The following is a 17,001-nucleotide window of genomic DNA, read 5'->3' on the forward strand; positions in this document are numbered from 1 at the left end:
AGGAGGAGAAATTTTTTCCTGGATAGAGGCATGGTTGACAAATAGGCAGCAGAGAGTTTGCATAAATGGGGAGAAATCAGAGTGGGGAAGCGTCACGAGCGGTGTTCCACAGGGGTCAGTGTTGGGCCCCCTGCTGTTCACAATCTACATAAACGACATGGATGAGGGCATAAAGAGCGACATCGGCAAGTTTGCCGATGACACCAAAATAGGCCGTCGAATTCATTCTGACGAGGACATTCGAGCACTCCAGGAAGATTTGAATAGACTGATGCAGTGGTCGGAGAAGTGGCAGATGCAGTTTAATATAGACAAATGCAAAGTTCTAAATGTTGGACAGGACAATAACAATGCCACATATAAACTAAATAATGTAGATCTTAATATTACGGATTGCGAAAAAGATTTAGGAGTTCTGGTTAGCAGTAATCTGAAACCAAGACAACAGTGCATAAGTGTTCGCAATAAAGCTAATAGAATCCTTGGCTTCATATCAAGAAGCATAAATAATAGGAGTCCTCAGGTTGTTCTTCAACTCTATACATCCTTGGTTAGGCCTCATTTAGATTATGCTGCACAGTTTTGGTCACCGTATTACAGAATGGATATAAATTCTCTGGAAAATGTACAAAGGAGGATGACAAAGTTGATCCCATGTATAAGAAACCTTCCCTATGAGGATAGACTAAGGGCCCTGAATCTGCACTCTCTAGAAAGACGTAGAATTAGGGGGGATATGATTGAGGTGTATAAATGGACGACAGGAATAAATAAAGGGGATGTAAATAGTGTGCTGAAAATATCTAGCCTAGACAGGACTCGCAGCAATGGTTTTAAGTTGGAAAAATTCAGATTCAGGAAGGATATAGGAAAGTACTGGTTTGGTAATAGAGTTGTGGATGAGTGGAACAAACTCCCGAGTACAGTTATAGAGGCCAGAACGTTGTGCAGCTTTAAAAATAGGTTGGATAAATACACGAGTGGATGTGGGTGGGTGTGAGTTGGACCTGATTAGCTTGTGCTACCAGGTCGGTTGCCGTGTTCCTCCCTTAAGTCAATGTGACCTGACCTGACTAGGTTGGGTGCATTGGCTTAAGCCGGTAAGAGACTTGGACCTGCCTCGCATGGGCCAGTAGCCCTTCTGCAGTGTTCCTTCGTTCTTATGTTCTAAACTTCCATGGGACGAAATTCGTAAGGCATCTAAATACGAAAATGTTGTGCTAATGGAAGATTTCAACTATAGACAGATTGACTGGAGCAATTTGACAGGAAATTTAGAGTCAGGTGACTTTCTTGATACGATCCAGGATTGTTTTTTAAAACAGTTTGTGACAGAGCCAAATAGGGGAAATAACCTCCTTGACTTGGTTCTTGCCAGTAGGGAAACACTAATTAATAATCTTGAGGTTAGTGATTAGCTTGGGGAAAGTGATCACAAATCATTCAGTTTTAATATATCATGGAATTCCCCTAATAATAGCAATCAAGTCTCTGTCCCTGACTTTCGCTTGGCTGATTTCATAGGAATGAAAAATTACTTAGGTGGGTTGAACTGGAATGACCTGACTAAGGGTCAGGTAGGTGGTGATGGTTGCCGATATGACGCTTTCCAGGGCATAGTTCTAGCTGCTCAGTCAAATTATGTTCCAAATAGGGAAATCAGATCAAACAAAAATGAGAGGCATATATAGGCAAATCAAAAGAGGAGAGGGGCAATTAAGAAATATATTCAGTTAAAGATAGAAATAAAAAAGGGAATTAGAAAAAGCAAAGAGATTATGAGGTTAAAGTTGCAAGAGAATCGAAGACTAACCCAAAAGGATTCTTTCAGGTATACAGAAGTAAGATCAGGGACAAGATAGGCCCACTCAAAAGTTCCTCGGGTCAGCTCACTAACAGTGATAAGGAAATGTGTAGAATTTTTAACACATACTTCCTCTCAGTTTTTACACAGGAGGATACCAGCGATATTCCAGAAATGATAAATTATGTAGAACAGGACGATAATAAACTGTGCACGATTAGGGTCACAAGTGACATGGTCCTTAGGCAAATAGATAAATTAAAACCTAACAAATCCCCAGGCCCTGATGAACTGTATGCAAGGATTCTTAAGGAATGTAAAGAAGAGCTTAGCAAACCTTTGGCTAATCTTTTCAACATATCACTAAAAACTGGCATGGTGCCAGATAAGTGGAAAATGGCAAATGTGATACCTATTTTCAAAGCAGGTGACAGGTCCTTAGCTTCGAACTATAGACCAATAAGCCTAACCTTCATAGTGGGAAAATTTATGAAATTAATAATTGCCGAGGCAGTTCGTAGCCACCTTGAAAAGCTTAAATTAATCAACGAATCTCAGCATGGTTTTACAAAGGGGCGTTCCTGCCTTACGAATTTATTAACTTTTTTCGCAAAGGTATTTGAGGAGGTAGATCATGGTATGAATATGATATTGTGTATATGGACTTCAGTAAGACTTTTGACAGGGTCCCACATCAGAGACTATTGAGGAAAATTAAGGCACATGGAATAGGAGAAATTTTTTCCTGGATAGAGGCATGGTTGACAAATAGGCAGCAGAGAGTTTGCATAAATGGGGAGAAATCAGAGTGGGGAAGCGTCACGAGCAGTGTTCCACAGGGGTCAGTGCTGGGCCCCCTGCTGTTCACAATCTACATAAACGACATAGATGAGGGCATAAAGAGCGACATCAGCAAGTTTGCCGATGACACCAAAATAGGCCGTCGAATTCATTCTGACGAGGACATTAGAGCACTACAGGAAGATTTGAATAGACTGATGCAGTGGTCGGAGAAGTGGCAGATGCAGTTTAATATAGACAAATGCAAAGTTCTAAATGTTGGGCAGGACAATAACCATGCCACATATAAACTAAATAATGTAGATCTTAATATTACGGATTGCGAAAAAGATTTAGGAGTTCTGGTTAGCAGTAATCTGAAACCAAGACAACAGTGCATAAGTGTTCGCAATAAAGCTAATAGAATCCTTGGCTTCATATCAAGAAGCATAAATAATGGGAGTCCTCAGGTTGTTCTTCAACTCTATACATCCTTGGTTAGGCCTCATTTAGATTATGCTGCACAGTTTTGGTCACCGTATTACAGAATGGATATAAATGCTCTGGAAAATGTACAAAGGAGGATGACAAAGTTGATCCCATGTATCAGAAACCTTCCCTATGAGGATAGACTAAGGGCCCTGAATCTGCACTCCCTAAAAAGACGTAGAACTAGGGGGGATATGATTGAGGTGTATAAATGGAAGACACGAATAAATAAAGGGGATGTAAATAGTGTGCTGAAAATATCTAGCCTAGACAGGACTCGCAGCAATGGTTTTAAGTTGGAAAAATTCAGATTCAGGAAGGATATAGGAAAGTACTGGTTTGGTAATAGAGTTGTGGATGAGTGGAACAAACTCCCAAGTACAGTTATAGAGTCCAGAACGTTGTGTAGCTTTAAAAATAGGTTGGATATATACATGAGTGGATGTGGGTGGGTGTGAGTTGAACCCGATAGCTTGTGCTACCAGGGCCGTTGCCATGTTCCTCCCTTAAGTCAATGTGACCTGACCTGACCAGGTTGGGTGCATTGGCTTAAGCCGGTAGGAGACCTGGACCTGCCTCGCATGGGCCAGTAGGCCTTCTGCAGTGTTCTTTCGTTCTTATGTTCTTATTTGGGAAGGACCTACTTCCACTGGGGAATCCCGTTTACCAGTGACTATGTCCTCGTCTGCTACACGTCCCTATTCACTGACGCCTATATAAGCGCCAGTCTCCTTACCTGTGCTTCAGAATCTCTACAACCATGGTGCTGTAAACACCACCTCCAAGGCTGAGGGACTGATTACCTCATCTTTTGTATATAGTTCTTCTGTTTTCTAATTATGTCCAAGAATCTGTATTGATAAAGCCACTGGATGGCGAAATGTCTACAATAAAGATAACCAGATGTTGCACAAGTGTCTTAACTTCATAATGTCGTTTATGTAGATTGTGAACAACAGGGGGCCCAACACTGACCCCTGTGGAACACCGCTCGTGATGCTTCCCCACTCTGATTTCTTCCCATTTATGCAAACTCTGCTGCCTATTTGTCGACCATGCCTCTATCCAGGAAAAAATTTCTCCTATTCCATGTGCCTTAATTTTCCTCAATAGTCTCGGATGTGGGACCCTCTCAAAAGCCTTACTGAAGTCCATATACACAATATCATATTCATTACCATGAACTACCTCCTCAAATACCTTAGTGAAAAAACGTTAATAAATTCCTAAGGCAGGAACGCCCCTTACTACTAACCAGAACTCCTAAACTTTTTTTTGCAATCGGTAACACTAAGATCTACATTTAGTTTATATGTGGCATGGTTAGTTTCCTGTCCAACATTTAGAACTTTGCACTTGTCTATATTAAACTGCATCTGCCACTTCCCCGACCACTGCATCAGTCTATTCAAATCTTCCATCATCTATGTACTTTGTGTAAATTGTGAACAACAAAGGGCCCAACGCTGACCGCTTGTGACGTGCCCCCATTCTGATTTCCCCCCATTTATGCAAACTCTTTGCTGCCTATCTGTCAACCATGCCTCTACCCAGGACAAAATTTCTCCTATTCCGTGTGCTTTAAGTTTCCTCAATAGCCTCTGATGTGGAACTCTATCGAAAGCCTTACTTATTTCTCTACCCAGGACAAAATTTCTCCTATTCCGTGTGCTTTAAGTTTCCTCAATAGCCTCTGATGTGGAACTCTATCGAAAGCCTTACTTATTTAAGTTCACATACACTATCATATTCATATAGAGCCAGCACCCCCATTTTAGCTGTAGATGTCCAGAGATATGGATACCTTGGTGTTGCTATTAGAGAAACATTATTATAATTCGGTAGAACTGTATCTAATAGAGCACTGAAATCTCCACATGTGTGGAAGTGTTGAGTATTGATGTTGTGAACATTGTGGGTGGAAGCTGATGGTGTTATAATAATGTGCTGGGAATGTCATGACCGAAAAAAAAATGAGTGCGCTTAAACGTTGTTGTGTTGGTGTTATAACATGTTGTTAAGTGTTGTGAACACTGAGTAAAAAAATGTGAGTGATAATGTTGTGAGCTGAGAAAAAAAATTGTGAGTGCTTGAATGTTAAAATAACTCACAATAATGTTAAGTTGTGAATGTTGCGTGTTGGTGATATAGCATGCTGTCAATAGTGTGAGTTGTGTTGTGAATACTGATGGTGGTGTGAAAATTGTTGCGAATATTAGGTGTTGCAAGGAATGCGTTGTGGCAAGTTGTGATGAGTGAAAATTGTTGTAAGATGATGTTATGTGATGATGTTATATGTTGTGATACTGCGAGCTGTGAATGTTGCATTAGGCATAAATTTGTATTTGTATTAGGTATAAAATTGTAAAATGTTATATAATATTTCTATCGTTTAATGTTTTAAAAATAAAGTTCATAAAAAATAATGTTGTGAAATGATTCACCTGTATTTTTGTAAGCAAATACATACCTTAAAAAAAAAGTGGACAATTTCGTAAGTGATTGGAAAATAGGTTATGCTGGGTTACAATGCACCTAAATAATACATACTACATCCTTGAGTAAGGTATAGATAAGGTCTAGATTGTAGTAAAAATGCACGTGACCGAAAAATTTAATCCAAGGAATTGGTATATGGGTGATCCAAGGAGATAAAGCAGGGATATTGGGTTTGAGGGAAGTAGAGATGTGGGGATGGAAGTGGAAAGGGGGGTGAGGAGGGGGAAGATTGGCAGGGAGGTCTGGATCCGAGGTAACGGAGTAAGGGCAATCATGATTCTAGATGAAGCAAAATGGGAGGATCTGATTCTAGACGAAGCAGAATGGGAGGATCTGATCTGAGAAGATGGAGCACGAATAATGAGTTTAGAGGGAAGAGAGAGGGAAATGGAGGGAAGATGCAGAGGGAGGACTTGATCTGAGGAAATAAGAACATAAGAAAGAAGGAACAATGCAACAGGCCTACTGACCCATGCGGAGCAGGTCCCCCCCCGGATTAGACCAATGACCCTCCCCCCCGGGTCCAACTCACACCCACTCATGTATTTATCTAACCTATTTTTAAAACTACACAACGTTTTAGCCTGAATAACTGTACTCGGGAGTTTGTTCCACTCATCCACAACTCTATTACCAAACCAGTGCTTTCCTATATCCTTCCTGAATCTGAATTTTTCCAACTTGAAACCATTGCTGCGAGTCCTGCCTTGGCTGGAAATTTTCAGCACGCTATTTACATCCCCTTTATTTATTCCAGTTTTCCATTTATACACCTCGATCATATCCCCCCTAATTCTACGCCTTTTGAGAGAGTGCAGATTCTGGGCCCTTAGTCTATCCTCATAGGAAAGATTTCTGATACATCTTTGTTATCCTCCTCTGTACGTTTTCCAGAGCATTTATATCCATTCTGTAATATGGTGACCAGAACTGAGCAGCATAGTCTAAATGAGGCCTAACCAAGGATATATAGAGTTGAAGAACAACCTGAGGACTTCTATTATTTATACTTCTAGATATAAAGTCAAGAATTCTGTTAGCTTTATTGCGAACACTAATGCACTGTTGTCTTGGTTTTAGATTACTGCTAACCAGAACCCCTAAATCCTGTTCACAATCAGTAGTATTAAGATCTACATTATTTAGTTTATATGTTGCATGGTTATTTAACTGTCCAACATTTAGAACTTTGCATTTGTCAATATTAAACTGCATCTGCCACTTCTCCGACCATTGCATCAGTCTATTCAAATCATCCTGGAGTGCTCTAGTGTCCTCATTAGAATGAATTGGACGGCCTATTTTGGTGTCATCAGTAAATTTGCTTATGTTGCTATTTATTCCCTCATCTATGTCGTTTATGTAAATTGTGAACAACAACGGTCCCAACACTGACCCCTGAGGAACACCGCTTGTGAGGTGCCCCCATTCTGATTTCTCCCCATTTATGCAAACTCTCCGCTGTCTATTAGTCAGCCATGCCTCTACCCAGGAAAAAATTTCTCCTATCCCGTGTGCCTTAAGTTTCCTCAATAGCCTCTGGTGTGGAACTCTATCGAAAGCCTTACTGAAGTCCATATACACAACACCATATTCATTACCATGATCTACCTCCTCAAACACCTTTGTAAAACCGTGTTGAGATTCATCAATCAATCTGTGCCTGTCAAGATGGCTACGAATTGCTTCGGCAATTATTGATTCCATAAATTTTCCCACTATGGAGGTAAGGCTTACTGGTCTATAGTTCGAAGCCAAGGACCTGCCACCTGCCTTGTAAATAGGTATTACATTTGCCATTTTCCACTTATCAGGCACTATGCCAGTTTGTAGTGATATGTTGAAAAGATTAGCCAAAGGTATGCTAAGTTCCTCTTTACATTCCTTTAACACTCTTGCAAACAGTTTATCAGGACCTGGGGATTTGTTAGGTTTTAGTTTCTCTATTTGTCTGAGGACCATGTCACTAGTTACCGCAATTGTACATAGTTTATCATCCAGTTCAACATAATCTACTATTTCAGGAATATCGCTAGTATTTTCCTGGGTAAAAACTGAGAGGAAGTAGGTATTGAGAATTTCACACATATCCTTATCACTGTCAGTGATCTGAGCAGAGTTACCCTTCAGTGGGCCAATCTTGTCCCTAATCTTACTTCTGTATACTTGAAAGAACCCTTGTGGGTTAGTCTTTGAATCCCTTGCGACCTTAGCCTCATAATCCGTTTTTGTTTTTCTTATTCCTTTCTTTATTTCTCTCTTTAACTGAATATATTCATTTCTTCACTGCCCATCCCCTCTTTTGATACGCCTATATATGCCTCTCTTTTGACCAATGAGATGTTTTAATCTATTGTTCATCCATTTGGGATCATTTTTGTTAGATCTAATTTCCCTACTCAGAACAAAAGTTGTCTGGGCAGCCAGAACTATGCTCTGAAAAAAGTCATATTGGCAACCAATATCACCTACCTGACCCATAGTCAGGACATCCCAATTTAGCCCACCAAGGTAATTTTTCAGTCCCATGAAGTCGGCCAAGCGAAAATCTGGGACAGAGATTTGATTGCAGTTATCTGGGTAATTCCACGATATATTGAAACTAAGTGATTTGTGATCACTTTCCCCAAGCTCATCATTAACCTCAAGATTATTAATTAGTGAATCTTTGTTGGCAAGAACCAAGTCAAGCAGATTGTTTCCTCTAGTTGGTTCTGTCACAACCTGTTCTAAAAAGCAATCCTGAACCGTATCAAGAAAGTCACTAGACTCAAGATTTCCTGTCATATTGTTCAAATCAATTTGTCTAAAGTAAAAATCTCCCATTATCACAACATTTCATATCTAGATGCCTTATGAATTTCGTCCCATAACAGCTTACTGCCCTCCCTATGAAGGTTTGGGGGGCTATAAATCACACCCAAAATTAATTTGTCACGTCCCTCGAGAAACTGTAGCCAAACAGATTGTGTTCGACGTTTCTAATTTTATATCATGTCAAAGACAATTTAAATTTTCTCTGACATACATCGCCACACCACCACCCTTCCTGTTGACCCTATCAGTGTGGAATAGTTTATAACCCTGTATGTTGCATTCAGAAGGGATTTCTCTATCTTTCAGGTTGAACCAGGTCTCTGTTATACCAAAAATATCTATATTACCTACACTTGCAAGTAATCTTAGCTCGTCTATCTTATTTCTTAGACTCTTACTATTTGTATAGTAAACCTTAAGGGAGCTAGTCACTCGTTGCCCTCTACTATCTCTCTTTGTTTGTTGATAAATTGATTTGCCATTACTAGCAACTTTATTTTGAATATTGTCTTTTAAACATATCCCTGAGGTATCCCGGTAATAACTGCTGAATTTAACCCTAATGCTGCAGCCTGATTGTGGGATGTTTCCCACAAACACTCATACCTCTATAATCTATCAGTTTAAATTCCTAGACAAGTCATCAATTACCCTCTCAATTGAATTGGCTAATGCAACCACTCCATCCCGAGAGAGATGAACCCCATCCCTTGCATACATATCACGTTTGCCAAAGAATAGGTCCCAGTTATCAATGAATGGGATTGCAATGTTAACTCCCTGTCTAAGCAAGATGCTACATATGACTGGGATCCCTCCCTTAGACCTAACTACTTCTATGGCTAAACTGTACTTATCCAGCAGCTCCTCTCTCCTGCCCTTCCCAATGTCATTACCCCCAGCACTAAGACAGATAATGGGCTTGTTTCCTTTACCTACCATAATGTTATCCAACCTGCTGACTATGTCACCAGCACCAGCTCCAGGAAGGCACACTCTCTGTCTGACCTTTCTGTCTGTTACAAAATGCACGGTCCATATATCTTACCTGAGAATCGCCTACTATTAAAATATTCTTACCTTGAAAAGCAGGGAAATCAGTGGTACCTTCAACCTCACTAACCACTAAAGTACACTCGACTTGGAGAACAGAGAATCAATTTCCTACCTTCACATCTTCTCTATTAATTAACTCTCCTCATCTTCCTTCTTCCTGAACTGTGAACCACTTGCCACTTAATGCGGCTGCCACTATCACTACTGATGACCATTCCTTCCTTACCAGCTAAATCCTTCTCACACTCGCTCCCAAACTCATCTAGGCAAAGCTTCAGCCTCCTATTTTCCTCCTGAAGAAGTAGAAACTCCTTCTTTAACACTTAAACCTAAGAGTCTAAAACACTACAAGCCATGGTGCTTGGTAATAGCCCACGCTAACTCCCAAGAGCTTAGGCAGGTATAACCGCAGGTGACCACTGACCTCAGTGCACTGGTGCACTTCATCCAAGGAGTTGGACTAAAAGCGATCTTGATACAGGAGCTGGAGACCGGCCATACCAAACCCAAAAAAAGGAAAATTCGAAAAAAATCGAAAATCTAAAAATTTTTTATACTAGGAAAAGGAGTAGGAGTGGTCCGGGAGCTGGGGTAAAAGGTAGGACATAGAGCAACGGGGGAATTTCATACCACAAAAAAATTAAAACAGTAATTTGGCAACCCCCTAAAAAGCTGATCAGAGGAAGTGGCACAGGGGCGATCCTGGAGTTGAGGTGGGAGTAGGGGAGTCTACCTGGAGGTTATTCCGGGGATCAACGCCCCCGCGGCCCGGTCCACCCACGACCAGGCCTCCCGGTGGATCAGGGCCTGATCAACCAGGCTGTTACTGCTGGCCGCACACAGTCCAACGTATGAACCACAGCCCGGCTGATCCGGCACTGACTTGAGGTATCTGTCCAATTCCCTCTTGAAGACAACCAGGGGCCTATTGGTAATTCCCCTTATGGCTGGTGGGATGCTGTTGAACAGTCTTGGGCCCTGGACACTTATGGTGTTTTCTCTTTGTGTACCAATGCCGCCCCTACTTTTAAGTGGGCGTATTTTGCATCGCCTGCCCAGTCTTACTTTCGTAGGGAGTGATTTCTGTGTGCAGATTCGGGACCATTCCTTTCAGGATTTTCCAAGTGTAGATTATGATATATATCTCTCTCCTACGTTCCAACGAGTACGAGTTAGGTTAGATTCCAAGCATTCCCAGTAATTAAGGTGCTTGACAGAACTTATATGTGCAGTAAAGGTTCTCTGTACACTCCAGATCTGGAATTTCACCTGCTTCGAACGGAGATGTTAATGTACAGCAGTATTCCAGCCTAGAGAGAACGATTTGAAAAGGATCATCATTGGCTTGGCATCTCTCGTTTTGAATGTTCTCATTATCCATCCTATCATTTTCTTTGCACTTGTGATCGTGGCACTGTTGTGATCCTTGAAAGTGAGATCCTCAGACATTACTACTCCCAGGTCTCTTACATTATTTTTCTGCTCTATTGTACGGCGAGTTTCTAGTATACTCTCTTCTAGTTATTATCCCCTCAAGTTTTCCATAACGGAGTAGTTGGAATTTGTCCTCATTGAACATTATATTGCTTTCCGTTGCCCACTGGAAAACTCTGTTTATATCTTCTTGGAGGTTAACTGTGTCCTCAATAGATGATAGCCTCATGCAGATCCTAGTATCTTCTGCAAAGGATGATACAGTGCTGTGGGTTACACCTCTGTCTATGTCTGATGTGAGGATGAGGAACAGGATGGGGGCAAGTACTGTGCCTTGTGGAACAGAGCTTTTCACTATGGCAGCCTCCGATTTAACTCTGTTGACCACTTCTCTTTGTGTTCGATTGGTTAGGAAGTTGAAGATCCATCTCCCCACTTTCCCAGTTACTCCTTTAGCACGTATTTTGTGCGCTATTACGCCATGATCGCACTTGTCAAACGCTTTTGCAAAGTCTATGTGTATTACATCTGTATTCTGATTTTCTTCCAGTGCACCCAAGGCCATATCATAGTGATCCAGTAGTTGTGACAGGCAGGAGCGACCTGCCCTGAACCCATGTTGCCCTGGATTGCACAGATTTTGGGAATCCAGGTGGTTTGCAATCCTGCTTCTTAGCACTCTTTCAAAGATTTTTATGATGTGGGACGTTAGAGCTATTGGTCTATAATTCTTAGCTAATGCTTTGCTGCCACTTTTATGGAGGCTGGCTATATCCGTTGTTTTAAGTGGCTGGAATTTTACCAATGTCTAAGCTCCTTCTCCATAGTATACTTAGGGCACGTGAGAGGGGTTTCTTTCAGTTCTTAATGAACAACAGAGTTCCAAGAGTCTGGGCCTGAGGCTGAGTGCATGTGCATGTTGTCAATGGCTTTTTCAAGCATGTGCATGTTGTCAATGGCTTTTTCAAGCATGTGCATGTTGTCAATGGCTTTTTCAAGCATGTGCATGTTGTCAATGGCTTTTTCAAAATCTATAGGAGTTAGGGTAATGTCGGAAATCTGGCATACATTGATGGAGTTTGGGGCTCATTCATGAAGAAATCATTTGGATCGTCAATCCTCAGGCTGATTAGTGGCTAACTAAACACAGAGTCGTACTGGGATTTCAGTATTTCACTCATTTCCTTGTCATCTGTGTAAGTCCCATCCTGTCTGATTAAGGGCCAGATACTAGATGTGGCATTTGCCTTGTTTTTCGCATATGAAAAGAAATATTTCGAATTTTTAATTTCACTAATAGCTTTAAGCACTTCCTGTCTCTCATGGTTCCTGTAAGTCCTTTAACTTAAGTTCGAAGGTTTCCACTTCCCTGGTCAGCGCCTCCTTCCGTGTATCAGATATTCTAGAGTTCCTGAGGAGCTCAGTGATTCTTCCTCGTCTTCTGTAGAGGGAGCATCTCTCTCTCTCTCCAGTTTACTCCTGCTCTTCTTTCTTAGAAGAATATAACCAGAACATGCTTCAGCTGCCAGGAAGTTGATCCTTTCAAGGCACTGGTTTGGATCCATGTTATTTAAGATATCTTCCCAACATGTTTCATTTAAGACATGGTTTACCTGGTCCCAGTTGATGTTCTTGTTGTTGAAGTTGTATTTTGTGAAGACACTTTCACAGGTACATGAATTTTGCTCATCAGGACCCCTGTGCATGTAAGTCTGGACTATGATTAGATTGTGATCGGAATTAGTTGGTTTTGATATTATGTCTCTTACAAGGGCCTCATTATTTGTGAAGATAAGGTCAAGATTGTTTTCTAGTCTTGTTGGCTCCACTATCTATTGTGGCTTAAGGCGTGCTTATCAGATTAAGTAGCTCATGTGTGTGACCTTTCACCCACGCTACCTCCAGGGATTGTTTTTACTATAACATTATTCGCTACATTCTTCCATTTTGTATGCCTTAGGTCGAAATCACCAAGCAGTAAGATGTTGTGGATGGAGCTGGAAGGCTTTCCAGATGGTAATCAATTTCCAGCAGCTGTTCCTTGAACTGTTGGGAGGTTGCATCTGGTGGCTTATATTCAACCACGATGACTAGGTTTTGGTTCTCGATCTTTATTGATAAAACTTCAACTACATCATTTGTGGTGTTCAGCAACTCCGTGCAGATGAGGGACTCTGACGTACAGGCCAACCCCACCCCTTTGTTGCCTGTTCTTTCTGTCTCGTCTAAAAAGGTTATGCCCACTTATCCATATTTCACTGTCAAAGTGATCTTTTGTGTAGGATCTGTGAAGGCTGCAAACATTGCATTAGAAGCCCACTGATAAAAGGTATTTTGTTGTTGTTGTTGTATAGCTTAAGGCCCTGTATATTACCAAATATAAGAGATGTTGTATTCTGTGTTTGTTGGGGGGATTTTGTTATTGGCATCAGTAGTTGTAGTTCTGGAGGGCCATGGGTGGCCAATGGCTGTGCCTCCAGTCCAACAAGGCTTCAAGGTGGACTATTTTTATTTTCCTTCCATTTTCTTTTTCCATTTAGTGCCACTAAAAAATCACCTCGAGTTGGATTGCCGTCTTGTGGGGTCTGTGCTTCTTGGTCCCTTTTAGATGGTATGCAGGGCAGGTGATGTTGTAACACTGCTTTTGGAGGACCGAGGAGTGACATTTTTGGGTGAAAGAAAGTACAAGAAGAACGACACACTCCTTTAGACAGGAGGTCGCTACATTTTTTGGGATGCTCAAAGCTGCATGTCCCATTTTTTTCCTGATATTCCCTGTTTATAAATGCCCCAAGAATAGTATTTGCACAATTTCACTTTTGGTTGGAAAGAACTGTTGGGAGGTGTGTTGTCAATTTCTGCAGGTTCTGGGACTGCACTATAATCCTCAGTATTCAAACCAGGGCCACCCTATCCTGGATTCCATCTACTTTCCTCAGTCGAGGAAGGAGACTCCTCCCCTACATCTGTAATGTGGGCTATGGTCTTGTGCAATGATAGTTGTACATTTAAGGTTTTAGTGGTGGCTGTGGTTGGGTCCCTAGTAGAGTCTGGACTGGCAATAAGGCTGGGGGTGTGAAAAAAGGGGGAGAAAAAATTGAAAAGCTTGGGAAACAATCGAATTTGGCAACTTCCAAAAAATTGATTGGAGGAAGTGGAACAGAGGCTGAGCTGGGATCGTAGTAGGAACGTGAAAAGGGGGTGATGACCCCCCACCGACCACTCCGGCATCGACCCCAAAGGTCTGACCCCTCTAGCATACCCCTTTTTGGGACGAAGAACTTAAGCCTAACCGACCTCTCTGGCACATTCCCTACTACTCATTCAGTACACTAAGAGAAAACATAATAAGTGTCCGGGGCCCAAGACTGTTCAACAGCGTCCCACATGGCTTAAGGGGAATTACCAATATACCCCTGGCTACCTTCAAAAGGGAGCTGGATAGATAACTAAAGTCAGCACCCGATCAGCTGAGCTGTGGTTCGTACGTTGGACTACGTGCAGCCAACAGTAACAGCCTGGTTGATCAGGTCCTGATCCCCTGGGATACCTAGTCAAGCAATGGGCCGCGGGGGCATTGACCCCCGAAACACCTCCAGGTAGACGAGAGGCCCTTTAGCCATTGACTCAACAAAATATGAAGCATTCTTGTGAGGGGACACAGCACATCACCTCTGACTTTCACCAAGCAGAATATTTTTAGACATTAGTATTTAGATTTGTCTATGATTAAAAGAAAGTTGGAGCCTTGTCCCTGACACAATTTTTATACACTAATTGGTATCTCTGATATACCTTTGTTGAGTTTTGAGTATGGCCTGAGAGCATACTTGTCTGGTGCTTGCCTAGTCAACTGGGGTGCCTCAGCTAGCGACCAACTGGACCACGTATCTATCACAGCCTGGTTGATCTGACACCTGGTGAAGATACTTGTCCAGTTCTTCAAAACTTCTACACTTGCAGAAATATTTTTCACTCCAGAAGAAGGCCCCACAGACCAACTAACTGACATTAGTACAAATCCCATAGATTTCGATATAGAAATGGAAAACATGCCCATTCACTCAGCACCTGGACCAGATTCATGGAATGCTCTATTTACAAAGAAGTGCAAAGTACCACTAGCACGAGCCCTCAGTATTCTCTGGAGAAAGAGCTTAGATCTAGGTGAAATTCCGGAGGCCTTAAAGAGTGCAGACATAGCTCCGTTGCATAAGGGAGGTAGTAGAGCACTAGCTAGAAATTACAGACCAGTAGCCCTAACCTCTCACATCATAAAAATCTTCGAAAGAGTGATGAGACGGCAGGTTACAAATTTCATGGACCGGCACAACCAACATAACCCGAACCAGCATGGTTTTAGAGCAGGACGATCATATCTGTCACAGCTGCTGAACCATTATGACAGAATTACGGAGGCACTGGAAGACGACCAAAACGCAGATGTGATTTACACAGATTTTGCAAAGGCGTTTGACAAATGCGATCATGGAGTGATAGCGCACAAAATGAAGGCCATGGGCATTACGGGGAAGGTAGGCAGATGGATTTTCGGTTTCCTAACACACAGAACACAAAAAGTAGTAGTAAACAGGGCAAGATCCAGCAGCAGCAAGGTCAAAAGCTCAGTGCCCCAAGGCACTGTCCTGGCGCCTCTGCTGTTCCTCATCCTCATAGAAGACATAGACAAAAACACCCGGAAAACTTTTGTATCATCATTTGCAGATGACACTAAAATAAACATGAAAGTCAGTACGGTAGAGGACACTGAAAAAGTACAGGAAGACGTAAACAGGGTTTTCCAGTGAGCAGTGGAAAACAACATGACATTCAATGGTGATAAGTTCCAGCTGCTTAGGTATGGAAAGAATGAAGAACTCAAAAGGAGCACTATATACAAAACTCAAGAGGGTCACCAAATAGAACGTAAGGAACACGTAAAAGACCTAGGAATAATTATGTCAGCAGACCTTTCTTTTAAAGACCATAACAAGACAAAGATCACGACAGCCAGGAAGATGACGGGGTGGGTATTGAGAACTTTCAAAACAAGGGAAATAATGTCGATGGTGACACTCTTCAAATCGCTAGTGCTCCCTCACTTAGAATATTGCTGAGTGCTGACGGCCCTGTTCAGGGCAGGAGAAATATCGGAGCTGGACCAAATACAGAGATCATTTGTGGTTCACACTGAGCCAGTAAAGCACCTAAACTACTGGGAACGCCTGCAAGTCTTGAACATGTACTCATTGGAGCGGAGGAGAGAGAGGTACATGATAATATATACCTGGAAGGTACTCGAGGGCTTGGTCCCAAATCTGCACACTGCCATAACAACATACTGGAGTGAGAGATATGGGTAAAAGTGTAAAATAAACCCAGTGAGGAGCAGGGGTGCGATGGGGGCAATAAGGGAACACTGTATCAACATCCGGGGTCCCAGACTTTTCAACATCTTACCAGAAGATATCAGAAACACTGCTGGAACAAGTGTTGATGCCTTCAAGAGGAAACTAGACAAGTATCTTCACCAGGTGCCAGATCAACCAGGCTGTGATGGATATGTGGGGCAGCGGGTCTCCAGCAGCAACAGCCTGGTTGACCAGGCGAGCCTGGCCCATGGCCGGGCTCAGAGTGTAGATATACTCTCGAAATTCTTCAAAGGTATATCAAAGGTTGCCCCATCAGGGTTTCTGATATCTTCTAGTAAGATGTTGAATAGTCTAGGACCACTCCTGCTTTTCACTGGGTTTATTTTGCACTTCCTTAAAGGTCTCAACAGTATATTATGGCAGTGTGCAGATTTGGGGCAAGGCAACTGGTATAGACGTGTGTGGAATAGTCAGAGCAACAAGGAAGCACATGCCAAAATTAAGGACACTAAATAAGAAAAAATGCAAGTATTTAACAATGACACCATGGCAATTCATTTGTAAAATAAACACAATATAAACTCTTCAGAAGAATGAGTTACAACGGACAGGGAAGAAAAACAAACGCGGGTGAAGATAGTGAAAAGCCAGTTGAAATCTCACTCTCCCCCCCCTCCGTAAAGGTGGGAGGGAGGGGGAGTGAGACTGGTGGAAGGTAAGAGTGGGACTGATGGGAGGGAAGGGGAGTGG

General features: G+C 42.0%; 1 protein-coding gene across 28 annotated transcripts in view; it reads right to left on the reverse strand.

The window, feature by feature from the left end:
• The window catches only part of LOC128689409 (protein abrupt), a 503,752-nt gene that overhangs the window by 388,756 nt on the left and 97,995 nt on the right, over positions 1 to 17,001 (reverse strand). The gene's annotated exons all lie outside the window — the stretch shown is intronic.

The sequence above is a fragment of the Cherax quadricarinatus genome, chromosome 1 (genome assembly GCF_038502225.1).
Source record: "Cherax quadricarinatus isolate ZL_2023a chromosome 1, ASM3850222v1, whole genome shotgun sequence".
Lineage (NCBI taxonomy): Eukaryota > Metazoa > Arthropoda > Malacostraca > Decapoda > Parastacidae > Cherax > Cherax quadricarinatus.